The sequence below is a fragment of the Pongo pygmaeus genome, chromosome 4, assembly GCF_028885625.2.
Source record: "Pongo pygmaeus isolate AG05252 chromosome 4, NHGRI_mPonPyg2-v2.0_pri, whole genome shotgun sequence".
In the NCBI taxonomy this organism is placed as follows: domain Eukaryota; kingdom Metazoa; phylum Chordata; class Mammalia; order Primates; family Hominidae; genus Pongo; species Pongo pygmaeus.
This window is the reverse complement of record NC_072377.2, coordinates 94,150,807-94,166,144: the sequence shown is the minus strand read 5'-3', so window position 1 is coordinate 94,166,144 and position 15,338 is coordinate 94,150,807. Positions and strand designations below refer to the sequence as shown.

Below are 15,338 nucleotides of genomic sequence, written 5' to 3'. Positions count from 1 at the left end.
TTTTATGCTGTAAAGGAAGTTTGGAGCTTTAACTTTTAATTTATCTATACAATGGAATATAGCTCTGTAAGAGGTTTGAAGATATGATACATGTGAGAAATGTACCTTCTACATTATTCATGTAACAAGCTGAGCTAGAAGAAATCTTACACTCTTGATCACTATAGGACTAGAGCAAAAATGACTGGTTAGTCCAATTTGATGCTTGCCCGGTGACATCCTTGGTGGGGGGGGTACATGAGTGAAAACCTGGAGCCATAAATATATCACCATGTGGCATTAAGGTGAAATACAGCAAATCAAACTTGTGGTTTCATGTTCAATCCAACCACAGCCTGTAGACCTGGATTATTTCAAATATAAATAAAGAAAATATGTGGTAAATTTCTAATCTGTGTGCTCATTGTAACTAGCTAATCTATATAACTCAGAAATAAAGTTTGGAACTGAACTTTCTAGAAGCTAGTCTGTGTCAACTGAATATTTTCTGGATCGTGTCTCTACAGTTTCTTATAATTTAAGCCTCCAGTCTACACAAGCAGCATAATTATATTTGGACCAGAAAGCATGGTATTCTTTTCTTGTGACAAACTTTCACACGTGAATTTTAGAGCTATGAAACTGTCTTCTTCTTGTTCTCAAAATGAGTATGAGCCATAAACAAATGGACAAACTACATGTCTAAAATGCCATTTCATGGACCAGTTTTAAAATTTACCATCTGCAGCCTATGTCTGAAGGGCAAATATTGCTTATGAAAATAATGATCTTTAGAGGTCTGTTCGGTCTCCACACATAGTAGAGTAATAGCCCTTAGGTTAGAAAGTGGTAAAGATGTTAACAGTTTAAGCTGGCCTTAAGTGGCAATGGACAAATTTGGACTAATGTCTATTTGTGACTATTAAGAAATCCATGGCTTTTATCCATCACACACACACAAGCACACAATCAGTGTCACCCAATTAAGAACGACTCCTCTTGTGTAACTAACTAAATTCCTTTGGCTACCAAGTCTATATTTTCTGCTTGATGCAGATATCTGGTAATTCCTTCCCAGGTGCCCGCTCTTTGTGTTTTCTACAGACTTTTCATCCTCAGTGGCCACCTGGTTTATATTCCTTTTGTTTGATTCTAGCTCCCATCTCCCTCGGTTCTGAATAGTTTTGCAGAGATCAGCATATTCTATTTCTTGCTGAATGCCTCTCTTTCTCTGAGTTACATTTTTTTTTGTACTCTCATTTAATCTTTTTCTTGCCTCTCTTCTAATTAACTCCATCGTTGCCTCCTTCATTATGCTTGTAATGAGGTCACCGAGGTGTTCCGAAATTTCTGCTTTTCCCATCTGCTTCAGGGTTCCAATTAGTTTTCTTTGGAAATCTGAAGTTTTGCTTAGTAGAAGCTTCCAATAAAGCTAACTCCAGGATGGCCTCTTTTCCTTCATCAGTTCAAATGAAAACTTTCAAGATTATACAGGCTCTCAATGGTGTAAAAGGCATCATTTTCTCTAGCAGAGAAATGGAGTTAGAGACAACAACAGTTGAGCTACACAGAAAATTTAAATATCTTTTGAAAGAGTGTGAAGTCTGTTCTTCCAGATTGCAAGTAGATGCAGGTGAGAAATTTCAGAAAGACACTTTTATCCACACTTGGACGTGAAGGGTATGTAGCTAACACAACAAAATGAATTTTAAAGAAAATTTGCAAATAATATATTTTAAGGAAAAAGTTTTTAAACTTTAATATCTTGCTCCTAGAGCATCATTTTCATATAGAATTTTGCAACAGACCATTTTTTTTAGCCACTGCTATGGACTGAATTGTGTCCTCCTCTAAATTCACATGTGGAAGCCCTAACCCCTAATGAGACTGTGTTTGGAGACAGGGACTGTAAACAGGTAATAAATGTTGAGTGAGGTCATAAAGGTGGGGCTCTAATCTGAGAGAATTTTTGTCTTTATAAGAAGAGGAAGATCGACCAGAGCTCTCTCTCTCTTCTCTAGGCATGTGCTCTGAGAAAAGGTCATCTGAGGACAAAGTACCCGTCTGCAAGCCAGGAAGAGAGTCCTCGCCAGAAACTAAACCCCGCTGGAAACTTGATTTTGCGCTTTCCAGCCTCTAGAACTGTAACAAAATAAATTTCTGTTGTTTACACCACCTAAACTGTGGCATTTTGTTATGGCAGCCTGAACAGACTAATACAGCCATTACAAGTAAATCTTTTATAAGAGAGAAGCACTTGTGTAGTTTGTAAAGCAGAACCTAAGTCTGCTTTATACAGTAAAATCTTACCTATATACAATAAGAACTTCCCTAAGTTAAGAAATATAGGAGAAAATGAAACCTTCATTTGTTGCTGGTGGGAAGATAAATTGGTATAGCCACTTTGAAAACAGTTTGTTATTTGCTCAAAATGTTAAACACAGAATTACCATATTACCCAGCAATTTTACTACTTGGCAGATAAGCAAAAGAAATGAAGGCATACAACCACACGAAACCTTGTATATGAATGTTTATAGCAGCATTATTCCTGATAGCCAAATAGTGAAAACAACCCAAATGTCTGTCAAGTGATGAATGGTTAAATAAAATATGGTATACCTACACAATGAAGTATTATTTGGCTATAAAAATAAATAAAGTACTGGCATGCTACAACATGGATGATCCTTGAAAACATTATGCTAAGCGAAGGAAGCAAATCAGAAAACTATATATTGTATAATTCCATTTATATAAAATGCCTAGAATAGTCAAATCCATAGAGACAGAAAATAGATTAGTGGTTGCCTAGAGCAAGGGAGTGCGATGTTGGGGGTGATTGCTAATTAAATGGTATGTAGAATCTCTTTCTGGGAAGATGAAAATGTTCTAGAATTTAGACTGTGGTGATTGTTGTACCATCCTGTGAACATACAAAAAACACTTTAAATGGGTGAACTGTATGATGTATGAATTATATTCCAATAAAGCAATTAAAAAACTGTACATATCCTTACATACACACATACACAGAAACATACGACAAGAAAACATAAAATATCAATAAATGTTTCATATGTGTTTTCAGTTGAGTTTCTACTTACTTCTTTCGGCACATATATATATATATATAATTTTGTATACTGAATATAGTTTTCAATAACCAGAAAATTAATAAATATTATAAACAAAGTAAATGTTCTAAACTCTCCTGCCCTGGGCAAGGTTGTTCTCAGAGATTTCCCAACTAATAATAATGACAAGAACAACTGCTATCCACTCAAACTCTCTTCACCTATTGTTTACTGTGTGCTGCTACCTGCTGGAAAGACAAGCTAAATAAAGTATATAAGCTTCTTGAGGATAGGGACTTTATTTTTATTCACTACTGTGAATAAAGAAAACTCTCAATTTGGTGAATGAATCAAAACCACAATGAGATACCATCTCACACCAGTCAGAATGGCTATTATTAAAAAATCAAAAAATAACAGATGCTGCTGAGACTGTGGAGAAAAGGGAATGTTTATACACTATTGATGGGAATTTGAATTAGTTCAGTCACTGTGAAAGACAGTTTGGAGATTTCTCAAAGAACTTGAAATACAACTACCATTTGACCCAGCCATCCCATTACTGGGTATATACTCAAAGGAAAATCAATCGTTCTACAAAAAAGACATACACACTTGTATGTTCATCCCAGTGCTATTCACAATAGCACCTAAGTGCCCAATGATGGTGGATTGCATAAACAAAATGCCATACATACACCCCATGGAATATTACATAGTCATAAAAAGATAAAATTATGTCCTTTGCAGCAATATGGATCCAGGCTGGAGGCCATTATTCTAAGCAAAATAACATAGGGACAGAAAACCAAATACAGCACGTTCTTATTTAGTGGGAGCTAAACATTGAGCACACATGGACACAAAGATGGAAACAACAGATACTGGGGACTACTGGGGTTGAGGGAGAGTGCGTGAAGGGTATGGGGTAAAAAACTACCTATAGGGTACTATGTTCACTACCTGGGTGACAAGATCATCTGTACTCCAAACCTTAGTGTCATGTAATATACCCATGTAACAAGTCTGCACTTGTATCCTGTGAATTTTAAATAAAAGTTGAACTTATTTAAAACAAAAAAGAGAGATGAATGAAGACATCACTGTATTTTCTTTCAGGCAGGTCACAATCTAGTGTGGTTGTGTGGGGTGCAAAAACAGGCAATGGTTTACTAAGCATAGATACAAGGTGCTGTGGGAACATTTAGGAGAGACACAAAACCCAGGTTAGGGTATTTAGGACAGACATCTTTCGGAAGATAATTTTTTTTTTTTTGAGACAGAGTTTTGCTCTTGTTGCCCAAGCTGGAGTGCAATGGCAAAATCTAGGCTCACTGCAACCTCTGCCTCCTGGCCTCAAGCGATTCTCCTGCCTCAGCCTCCCAAGTAGCTGTGATTACAGGCACGTGCCACCATGCCCGGCTAATTTTGTATTTTTAGTAGAGACGGGGTTTCTCCATGTTGGTCAGGCTGTCATCGAAATCCCGACCCCAGTTGATATGCCCACCTTGGTCTGCCAAAGTGCTGGGATTACAGGCATGAGCCACTGTGCCCGGCCATGGAAGATAATTTCTCAGCTGAGTCCTGAAGAATGAATTGGTAGCAGGGAGGGAAGAAATTCTAGGCAGGTAGAGTAGCCTATATCCTAAGACCCAAAGATGAGCTGGAGCATAGTCCACTCAAGGGATTTCAAAAGCTGTGGTTAATTTTGGAGTGTTGAGTGAGTGTGGGTTGTAACGAGAGGTGAGGTTGGAAGAATTTGAGAGGGTATAGATCATAAATCATAAAAGGCTCTACATGAAGTGATTTTATCTTAAGGCAATGTGAATCATTAGAAGGGTTTTATTTAGAAGGTGACTCTATTATGTTTGTACTTCTCTTGGTTTTGCAGACTATGCCATTTAAGTTCCTTTATTATGGTAGGTTTTTACCTACAGGCTAGCCAGGACTAAGTTCAAAATAAAAAGAGAAGGCTTTTGGGGTCTTTAATTAAAAATTCTTTTTTTTTTTTTTTTGAGACAGAATCTCGATCTGTCACCCAGGCTGGAGTGCAGTGGCATGATCTTGGCTCACTGCAACCTCCACCTCCCCGGTTCAAGCTCTTCTCCCGCCTCAGTCTCTTGAGTAGCTGGAACTATAGGTGTGTACCACCACACCTGGCTAATTTTGGTATTTTTAATAGAGAGGGGGTTTCACCATATTGGCCAGGCTGGTCTTGAACTCCTAATCTCAAGTGATCCGCCCACCTCGGCCTCCCAAAGTGATTAGATTACAGGCATAAGCCACCGTACCCTGCCGTTAATTAGAAATTCTATTGCTTACATGGCTCTCCCAGCTTCACTTCTTACACTGTTGATGAGGAAGTTGGGGTCCTAGTTGGGCCGGTGCTCTAGACTTCGTTGGCAGGAGCAGAGAGCTATGACTGTCACGGAACTTCACTCTGGAGAGGTTTTACTGAAGGCTGTACTTTAAAGTGATCAGAGGCTCCAGCTGGTATTTCTAGCTCTCCCTAGATCTTCCAGTGAGCAGATGTAGCCTTACCTTCCCCACTCAATATAGCTTTTGGTATTTTGGAGATCCTACCTGACAGGTGACTCCTTAGTTAAAGTTATAATTACTCTGGATGATATTTCAATTTCACCTGGCATTTTAAGCGCATATTTAAGCCATCTCTATCACTATCTTGGGTGGTAATGACGGTATTTTCTATGTATTTTGACTGGTATAAATAATGTCTGGCTTTTAATCTTATAAACATTGCACACAATGAACCATATTCAAAGCCAACCTTATACACAACTAACCAGAGGTGGAATCATTAAATGCTTTCATGTGGGAAGGGAAGAATTCAGTGTAGAGAATGAGGTTGAAGCTAGCTATTGGAGTGATCCACGTGAGGAACAATAGTGGCCTGACTTGACTTGGTAAGATGGCAGGAAGTGGAAAATGGCTAATGTATGAGCAAGTAGACATGGTAATGAATATGATGATAATAAGAATAGGGAACACTTACAAATAGCTTTGGTTTGTGCCAGGCACTGTACTATGTTCCTTACCAAGGTTATCTTATTTTCTTTCTTTAATCCTCACAGCTGACTTTGTGAGTTACAGCTCTATCACTGATTTAGACACACCCCAACATTGACTTGCATGGTGCTCTGACTCACCTTCTGAGCAATTTTGGCCACTGTCATACTGGTTTTCTATCAGTTCTGTCAACAGGCCTTGTTGTTTCTGACTTAGGGCCTTTGTGGATGCTGTGCTCTCTGTCTGGAACGCTCTGTACTCCCAGTCTCTCCAAACCCCAACTCATAGACATTTACCTAGTTAACATCTACTTTTAGATCTCAGATCAAATACTCCTTTCTCAGAGAGGCCTTCCTTGAGCCTCAAGTTCTGGTGAAGTCCAATTTTTTCATGATTTTATAATACTACACACGTTTCTTTCCAATGACAATACCAGTTATAAACTTATGTGTACTTAAGTGTTTATTGGAATCATTGTCGTCTCCTATACTAGGTTATAAAGTCCATGGGAATAGGAACTATGCTCAGATTTCAGTTTTATTTATTTATTTATTTATTTAGAGACAGAGTCTCAGTCTGTTACCTAGGCTAGAGTGCAGTGGTGTGATTATAGCTCACTGTAACCTCAAACTCCTAAGTTCAAATGATCCTCCCACCTCAGCCTTCTGAGTAGCTGGGACTATTGGTATGCACCACCACACCTGGCTAATTTTAAAATTTTTTTCGAGACAGGGTCTCATCATGTTGCCCAGGATGGTCTCGAACTCCTGGCCTCAAGCAATCCCCTCGCCTTGGTCTCCCAAAGCTCTGGGAATTACAGGCATGAACTACCTTGCCTGGCTCATTTATTTATTTTTAATCATCATCATATTTCCAGAATTTATCACATTGCATGGCATACAGTAAGCATTCAATTAACGTTACTTGGATAGATTGTAAACTTGGAGACTTTCACTTTCCCCTATTTACTTTTCAAAATCTATTAGTTTACAATAGTTTCCTTATTGTACCTATGTCATCCCTTCACAACACTCAGAGTGGCCACAAGCACTCCAACAACTTATGCAATTTAGGCTGTCTCCGGAATGATGATACTCGTCATATTTCTGTGACTTCCAACTTCTATCTGCCTCCTGGATTCACTCCTTTTCCTGTTACCAGCATTGCTCCAATGAGAACAAAGACTTTCAATTTTGCAGATTCATGATCAAACATGGAGATGTGTGCTTTTGAGTTGACCACTATTCAAGTCAAAACCTGGAGCAGTTATTTTTGAGACAAAAGGATGAGGAATGATCAAAGGCTTGGAAGTTTTAGTGCAAATAAGGGTTGGTTCATGCATTTTAAAGGCATGACATTCATAATATCAGAGTGCAAGATGAAATTGCTAATGTAGAGAGCAGTACAAGAAGGTAGTAAGACTTTCGGCTTCAAAGGCAGGAGAGACCAGCAACTTGATCACTTTGTCTGCTTGAGAAAAAAAAAAAAAGGGAGAGAGACAGAAAAGGAGACATTTTGGATTGGGTTTTCAAAAAGGCAAGAAATTACAAAATTGAACACATTTTAAGATTTTCATTATGTAAAAAAATTGTATGTATATGTGAAAGGGAAATGACAAGGTGAAATAGTTTTTTCTTTGAAGGAAACAAGATTATAGGGTGAACTATTTCTTTGTTTTGTTTTGATTTACATTTATATTGTCATATGACACATATATTTTTTCAAGGAACTCCAAATCTTCTTTAAAGTTTCAAGGTATAATTTACAGAGTAGATCTACTTTATGTGATGTTCCATGTTACATCATTTTAGTTAATCCCAACAATGACCCTGAGAGGAAGATGTTGAGCCGGAAGCAGGAGGAATGCTTGAGTCCAGGAGTTTGAGACAAGCCTGGGCAACATTGTGAAATCTTGTCTCTACAAAAAATAAAAAGTTAGCTGGGTGCAGTAGCACACACCTATAGTCTCAGCTACTTAGGGGGCTGAGGTGGGACAATTACTCGAGTCTGGGAGGCCAAGGCTGCAGTGAGCAGTGATCATGCCACCCACTCCAGCCTTGGTGACAGAGCGAGACCTTGTCCCAAAAACAAATGAAAAAAAAAAAGAAAGATAAAAAATTGCTTTAGAAGTTGAACAAGTTAAAAAAAAGAGATACTTTTTGTGTGTTGTAAGAGGTAGACCTAGGAGTTGAACCCTGCTGGATCTGATTCCAAGCTTAGTTTTAATCCATTGTCTTACTCTGCCTCTTTTCAGGGTAATGGGATACAATCTTCTTAAAGAAGACTTTCCAAATTCCCTGAAACTGCTAAAATATTTCTTCCTCTGCTGCTTTATTTCAATAAATGGATTATTTCAATAAATAATTAATTTATTAATTATTGTTAAATATTAATATTTATTAAACATTTGCTGCACATATGCCAGTGATTGTTGTAGTTTCTGTTTTTTTTTGTTGTTGTTGTTGAGATGGAATCTTGTTGCCTGAGCTGGAGTGCAGTGGTGTGATCTTAGCTCACTGCAACCTTCACCTCCTGGGTTCAAGCAATTCTCCCGCCTCAGCCACTCAAGTAGCTAGGATTACAGGTGCCTCTCACCACGCCCGGCTAATTTTTATATTTTTGGTAGACATGGAGTCTAACCATGTTGGTCAGGCTGGTCTTGAACTCCTGACCTCAGGTGATCTGCTCGGCTCGGCCTTTCAAAGTTCAGGGATTACAGGCGTGAACCACCGTGCCGGGCTATGTTGTAGTTTCTAAGTGAATAAGGGTGAATACAATGAACAAGGTCCTTACTCTTAGACTATTCTAGTAGAAGAAAGATAATAGATCTTGAATTAGCAAATAAGAAAGTTATGAGATCACAGTAAGTGACACTTAGAGAATGAATTTTGGCTATCTGATTGTGATGAATTATTGGAGCCCAGAAGTTGCTTATTAAATAACATAATGGGAAGACCTCTCTGAGGAGCAAACATTGAAGTTGGGATCCCAATGACAAGAATGATCCCAGCAGAAGAGCAAGTTTTTACCAAGGCCCTGTGGTAGAAACCAGAATATGTTCAAGTAATGGCAAGAGAAGACCAGTGTCACCAGCTCGTAAAAGATGCCAGAGAGAGATGCAGTTGGAAAAGTAGGACGTAGCCAGCTCATGAAGGGATTTGTAAGCCAGAATAAGAAAAATGGATTTCAGTTTAATGGACATAGGAAGTCATTGGAGGATTTTAAGTGAAAAAATGTTATTCTTGCAGCTGTGTGGAAAATGGATTGTTGGGGAGCAAAAGAGTCAGGTCAGGGACATGAGTCAGAATGCTATTGTGATATTCTCAGCGGGAGAAATGGCAGTGGTTTTGATGGGAGCAGCGGTTCTTAAATGAAAGTGTTCGTGGGAATCACCAGAAGGGAGGGCTGAACAAGCTGATAGGCCTGCTTCTTCCCCCTGGGGTCTGATTCAATACAAGTGGGATGGTGCCCATGTTCACAGGTTGTGCTGATGCTGATTCTACAAAGGACAAAGGTGTTAGTAATGGAGATAAAAGGGGAAAGATTCAGGATGTATTTTAAAGTTGAGACTATAGAACTTGCCAATGGATTGAATTTAGGGAGTAAGAAAAGAAAAGAACCAACATCTAGAATTCTGGCGAAGTGCCAGAGGTGCTTTTTACTGAGATGAGGAGGTCTCAGGAAGGAACAGGTTTTGGTTGGAGGGGAGTAAGGGAAGAATCAAGATTTAATTGAATTAAGGGGAAATTATGAAGATGTTACATTTTATACATTTATACTGGATTGTATTAAGTAATTTTAGATGATTTATTAAGGTGATCTAATACTTTCACTGAGGCAGTGGGGCTGGTACAGAGAACACGGCTAGCTTGAGCAGGTCCCAATGAAGTGATGTTGGCCAGAACGGGGGCTTGAGCTAAAGAGGGCACATGGAGTCAGGAGTGGTGATAGGCACTTGCAGTCCCAGCTACCCTGGAGGCTGAGGTGGGAGAATTGTTTGAACCAAGGAGTTCAAAACCAGCCTGGGCAACATAGTGAGACCCTGTCTATAAAAAAGTAATAATAAATAAAAATAAATAAATAAAATGAAGAGGGCACATGGGGGTGGTTGGAAGCTGGCTGCATGATTCAGGTCAGGTGGAGGGGTGACAAGGAGTGACTGAATTAGAATGATGTCAGGAATAAATATGTAGGATTCTATACAATGGCATTATCTGGTGTTTTTGTTTTTGTTTGGGACTTATGGGCTGCAATGTGGTTTGATGAACCAGGGCAGTTTACAGCATGAGTGGCAAGACATGAGCCTGGTTATTAATAATTACACATAATACTACTAACAACAACTAACCTTTACTGAGTGCATACACTTTTCTGGGCATTGCTGAGTGCTTTACATAGGTTATCTAATTTAACTCTTACAATACCCCATGAGATAGGTGCCATTATTATTCCATTTTTATAAATCGGGAAACTGAGTCTGAGAGGATAACTTGCCTGAGGTCACATAGCTAGAAAAATTATAGAGCTGGGATTCATACTTTGTGCTGTTCAAAATTTTAGAAAGTTTTAATCTGTACAAGTCTAAAACAGACATTTTGGGGGTAATAATAGCTCTTTTTTGCTTTGGCTACAAAATGTTTAACGTTAGGCTTTAGGCAAGAACATACACCTCTGCCCCCCCGCCCCACTGCCCCTTTATAACATTAAAAAATCAAGATCCAGTAATTTTACTTGATAGCTCATGTTCCAGAATGTAATCTTTTATAAGCTTGAGGACTTTGCATAGTCTGTGTCTGAAAACAATAACTTTTGCACATGGTTAGCTTGAGTTTTTATTGCTATGTTTTATTTTAAGTGATAATAAATTAATTATATGCATGAAGGTGTTAAATTTGCTTGAGAGGATTTTTTTTTTTTTTTTTTTTTTTTTTGCTTCCCAGAAAAGGGAAAATCCCCACTTTCTGGGATGTCAGGTTGTTTATCTGCTTCTCCTCCTTTCCCTTGCCTGACATCTTTAATTTCTTCTCCTATTTCTCAGACCTTCATCTTCCAAAATGATGTTTACTGGAAACATAGAGAACAGAAGATAGCCCAAACATACATCTCTAATGGTAGGCACGCCTTTATCTTCTGTACTCACTCTGATGCTTCCCTGTGCTTATTCCACATCACTCTTCTGAACCTTGGCTGCTGGCATGATCCCTATACAGACAAGTGGGAGAATTAGACAGGCTCTCTTGGGGGACTAGAGAGATAAGAAAGATATTTTCTTAACACATTACATTTCATGGGATTTTTTTTTTTCTGCCCAGAGAAGCGTTCTAGGGCTGTTCGCTCACTATTTTCCCCCGTCTCTGAAAAAGTTATTCAGTTGAAAACTTCAGAAACTGAACAAGGATGATAATACTGAGGACCCAACAACCTATTATGGGCACTCTGAGGACAAGGAGATAGCTTTTATTAAAGAAATACATTTTCTATAGTACTATATTGTGCTATGCTGTCATTTAGTAAGTATTATTCAACTTTTAAAATTTTGTAGAAACTGCTATTCTCACTGTGCAGCAAAGATCTACAATGTTTTATCCCCAGCTGGCCGGCCTTCATTTCTGCAGAAAGGACTTTCAAAATATGCACTTTCATGTTTGTAATTTAAAAAATACTTTCCAAAAATCAGACTTTATTACACAAGCTTTGTGCTTTGAAGCAGTGTCATGGAAATATATACATCAATCATAATGTGTTTTGATTAGGCATTGATTTGAATTAAATGGAAAAGCAAGAAAATCCTGAGCTGACCTAGTAAACAAAAATATGATGTAATTGGGGTGCTTGGCAGAAATTCCTGTTCCTAAATGTGTCTTTAATAGTACAGATAGGTTACCACTATATTGGCATTAGCTGTTAGGAGTTGCTAATTTAACTGTAATCACGCCAGCAGTCAAGGTTCAGGAGAGTGACGTGAAATAAGCACAGGGAAGCGTCAGAGTGAGTACGGAGGACAAAGGCACGCCCGTCATTAGAGATGCACGTTTGGGCTATCTTTTGTTCTCTTTCTATGTTCCCAGTAAACATTTTGGAAGATGAAGGTCTGAGAAACAGGAGAAGAGATTAATCTCCTAATTTCCTGGAAGTAGCATCATGTCACTAGTTAACAATTTATGTTGGAAATATTTGATATCTAGTTAAAAGTAATTGTTAATGAGAATGAGATCCAGGGAAGGCTGAAGTCAGAATTGGAATGGAATGGAAGGGCAGTTTTACGGAACTACTTTTTCATGGAGATGGACTGAAATGCGTGAGAGGAAAATACGAAGGCATAACTGCCCCAGCTAGGCATGCCGAATCTCACATTCTGAACCCTAACTCCACCAATGGATTTATTTATTCAATAAAACAAAGTAGGAAATTTGGCAGGAACTTTTGGTTAAGTATTTTGTCTGGGTCCTGCACTTCTCTTGGTGCTACTGAGGCCCTCTCAGTTTTGAAGTTTATCTTGCTTAAAACCTCTGATGATAGGGAGGTGATGGGGATTTTAACTGTATTACATAACCGGCTTTTCTTCTTTGGCCAAAACAGTTTATCTTGGTTGGGGGGATGGAAAAGGGATGATTAATCTGAAACAAGGGCAGAAATGCGATGAGTTGGACCAATCAGATTCTCCTTTACTTATCTGAACTAAATGGAAAGAAGTAGGAGCTGAAGCTGAGAGGATGCTATGGTGTAAAGCTGGCACCATGGTGAGCCATAGGAAACCAAAGTTTTGAGGAAGCATACATTTTGAATAAGCAAAGGAGGGCAGTAATTATGACCACCTACCCCGGGGGAGGCTGATATAGCCAGTAAATGGTTCTTTAAGCCTATGGGTAATTTCACAGTAAATTTCCCTTCTCTTAAGACGGCTCGTGTGAGCCTCTGTTGTAATCAAAGCAGCCCAACTAAAGTATTGCCTGAGTAATTTTTGCCTGGGATGACTTTGATGGTCAAATCCTGAAGTATGCCACCATTATGCCACCAAATTTCTAGAAGTAAGCAATTTCTAGATGTAGGCTATAAGAAGCAGACAGCGCTATTTAAGAGGAATGAGGAATGTATTAAATTTGATGTGTTCAATGGCAATCTATTTTGAAAACCTCTCAGCCCATTTCAGTCTTCTCAGCCCACTTACTTCTCTGATCTAATCTTGTATGAAGATAAATTTTGAGACTATGCGTAGGTTTTTTTTTTTTTTTTAAGATGACTGCTTTTTACCTAGAGGGTTGTTCATAAGTATAGGGAGATAACTATGGAATTATCTATAGGACTTGATCCCAGAAAGTAGATGTGAGTGAAATTTCACCCAGATTTACTTCACACACTACCTTTCAATAACACCAGGGGCTACTCAAATTAAGTTTAAAACTTTTTTTTTGGATTATTTTTAAAAGTATGTCCCACAGAAAAGTCTGCTATGGCAACATTTGACATGCCATCTATTCCTAACATTTTGGTTCCCAAAAATGATTAGCTCTACCATAGAGTATGAAGAATAAATAAGAGCAAAAGATTATAAAATGAGACCATGTGTCCAAACATGCTATGTATGCCTTGGCAAACAGAATGCACATATTAAGACAAATCCCATCTAGCTTGCCAGATAACTGGATCAAAGCTGGCACAAATAAGATTCCTGTTGGATAGAAAAGATAGGGAAGCTTTACAGTGGTCCCCTCGAAGTAGGGAGACTGTATAATTGATCATCAGACTGAGACAGTTGAGAGTGGTAGGCACACTATTAATAATTACAGTAAGGTAATAGATGTAAATTAAAAGTCTTCCAGGAAACTGGTTAGATGGATACCCTACAAGGAAGTCATTGATTATTTTCGCTTTAAAATTTCTTTTCTCTAATGGCCAAAGAGCTAAAAGTAGGTCCTGAACTTGGAAAGAATATTCTAAAATCCAGATTTCTTGAAAATGCCTACTGTTTAACATATTGGAGTTTTTATCTTTAGGACCATAACTGCCAAATTTTAAAAGAGTAAACTTGAGCATCGAGGCATTGCTGCAGAAACTTTACCCAACTTAAAGACAGTGCACCTTGTAGGATTGATGCAAGGAGTCTTTCCTGCCAGGGTCCTTAGTTCTCTTGGCCAGGCACATCAACTCTGAAGGCTCTGGGCCAGGTCATATGTGCTAGAATTGGGTTTTTTTTTGGACTTGAGGTAAAATTTACATACAAAATTCACCATTTTAACCATTATAAAGTATACAATTCGGTGGCTTTTAGTACATGCACAATGCTGTGCAACCATCAGTACCAATGTTGGTACAGAACATTTTTTTTTTTTTTGAGACACCGTCGCACTCTGTCACCCAGGCTGCAATGCAGTGGCACAATCATGGTTTACTACAGTCTTGACCTCCTGGGCTCAGACAATCCTCTCTCCTCACTTCCCAAGTAGCTGGGACTACAGGTGCATGCCTCCACACCTGGCTATTTTTTTATTTTTATTTTCGTGGAATGGGGTCTTGCTATATTGCCCAGGCTGGTCTTGAACTCCTGGGTCCAAATAATCCTCTCACCTCAGCCTCTCAAAGTGCTGGGATTATGGGCATGAGCCACCACACCTGGCCTGCTTAATTGTTTTCTTTAAGTCAGTTAAAACTTTTACCTAAGTAAATTTATTTCAAAACAAATATTTTTCACTTCCAAAATTACAAATTTGACAATGATAGATTAAAAAAATTAATGTTTGCTGTTTACCACTTAAAGTGGTTTCATGTACCACCAGTTGACCACATATCACATTTTGGTGCCACCAGGCCTGGTTACATTTTAAAATTTTTGTAGGGGTCTCAAACTTCTGGGCTCAAGCAGTCCTCCCACTTTGGCCTCCTAAAGTGCAGGGATTATATAGGCATGAGCCATGGTGCCCAGCCCAGAAAATTTGTATTAACTTAAAAGGAAATCTCATATCCATTAAGCAATCAGTCCCTAGTTCCTTCCTCTCCTGAGCCCCTAGCAACCACTGAACTGTTTGCTGTCTCTGTGGATTTGCCTATTCTGTGTATATCATATGAAAGGAATCATTCAATATGTGGCCTTTGTGTCTGACTTCTTCCCTTAGCATAATGCTTTCAGAGTTTATCCATGTTGTTTATCAATATTTCGTTACTTTCTACAGGTGAATAATTGTATGGATATACCACATTTTGTTTATCCATTCATCTGTTGATGGGTATTTAGGTTGTTTCCACGTTTTGACACTTTTG

General features: G+C 38.5%; 1 long non-coding RNA gene across 1 annotated transcript in view; it reads left to right on the top strand.

Moving 5' to 3' along the window:
- Positions 1 to 1,947: 1,947 nt before the first annotated feature.
- Positions 1,948 to 15,338, top strand: part of LOC129037484 (uncharacterized) — a 127,990-nt gene continuing 114,599 nt past the window's right edge. The window contains exon 1 of the long non-coding RNA XR_008502819.1: positions 1,948 to 2,123. This is a non-coding gene — a long non-coding RNA (uncharacterized LOC129037484). The remainder of the gene's footprint in view (positions 2,124 to 15,338) is intronic.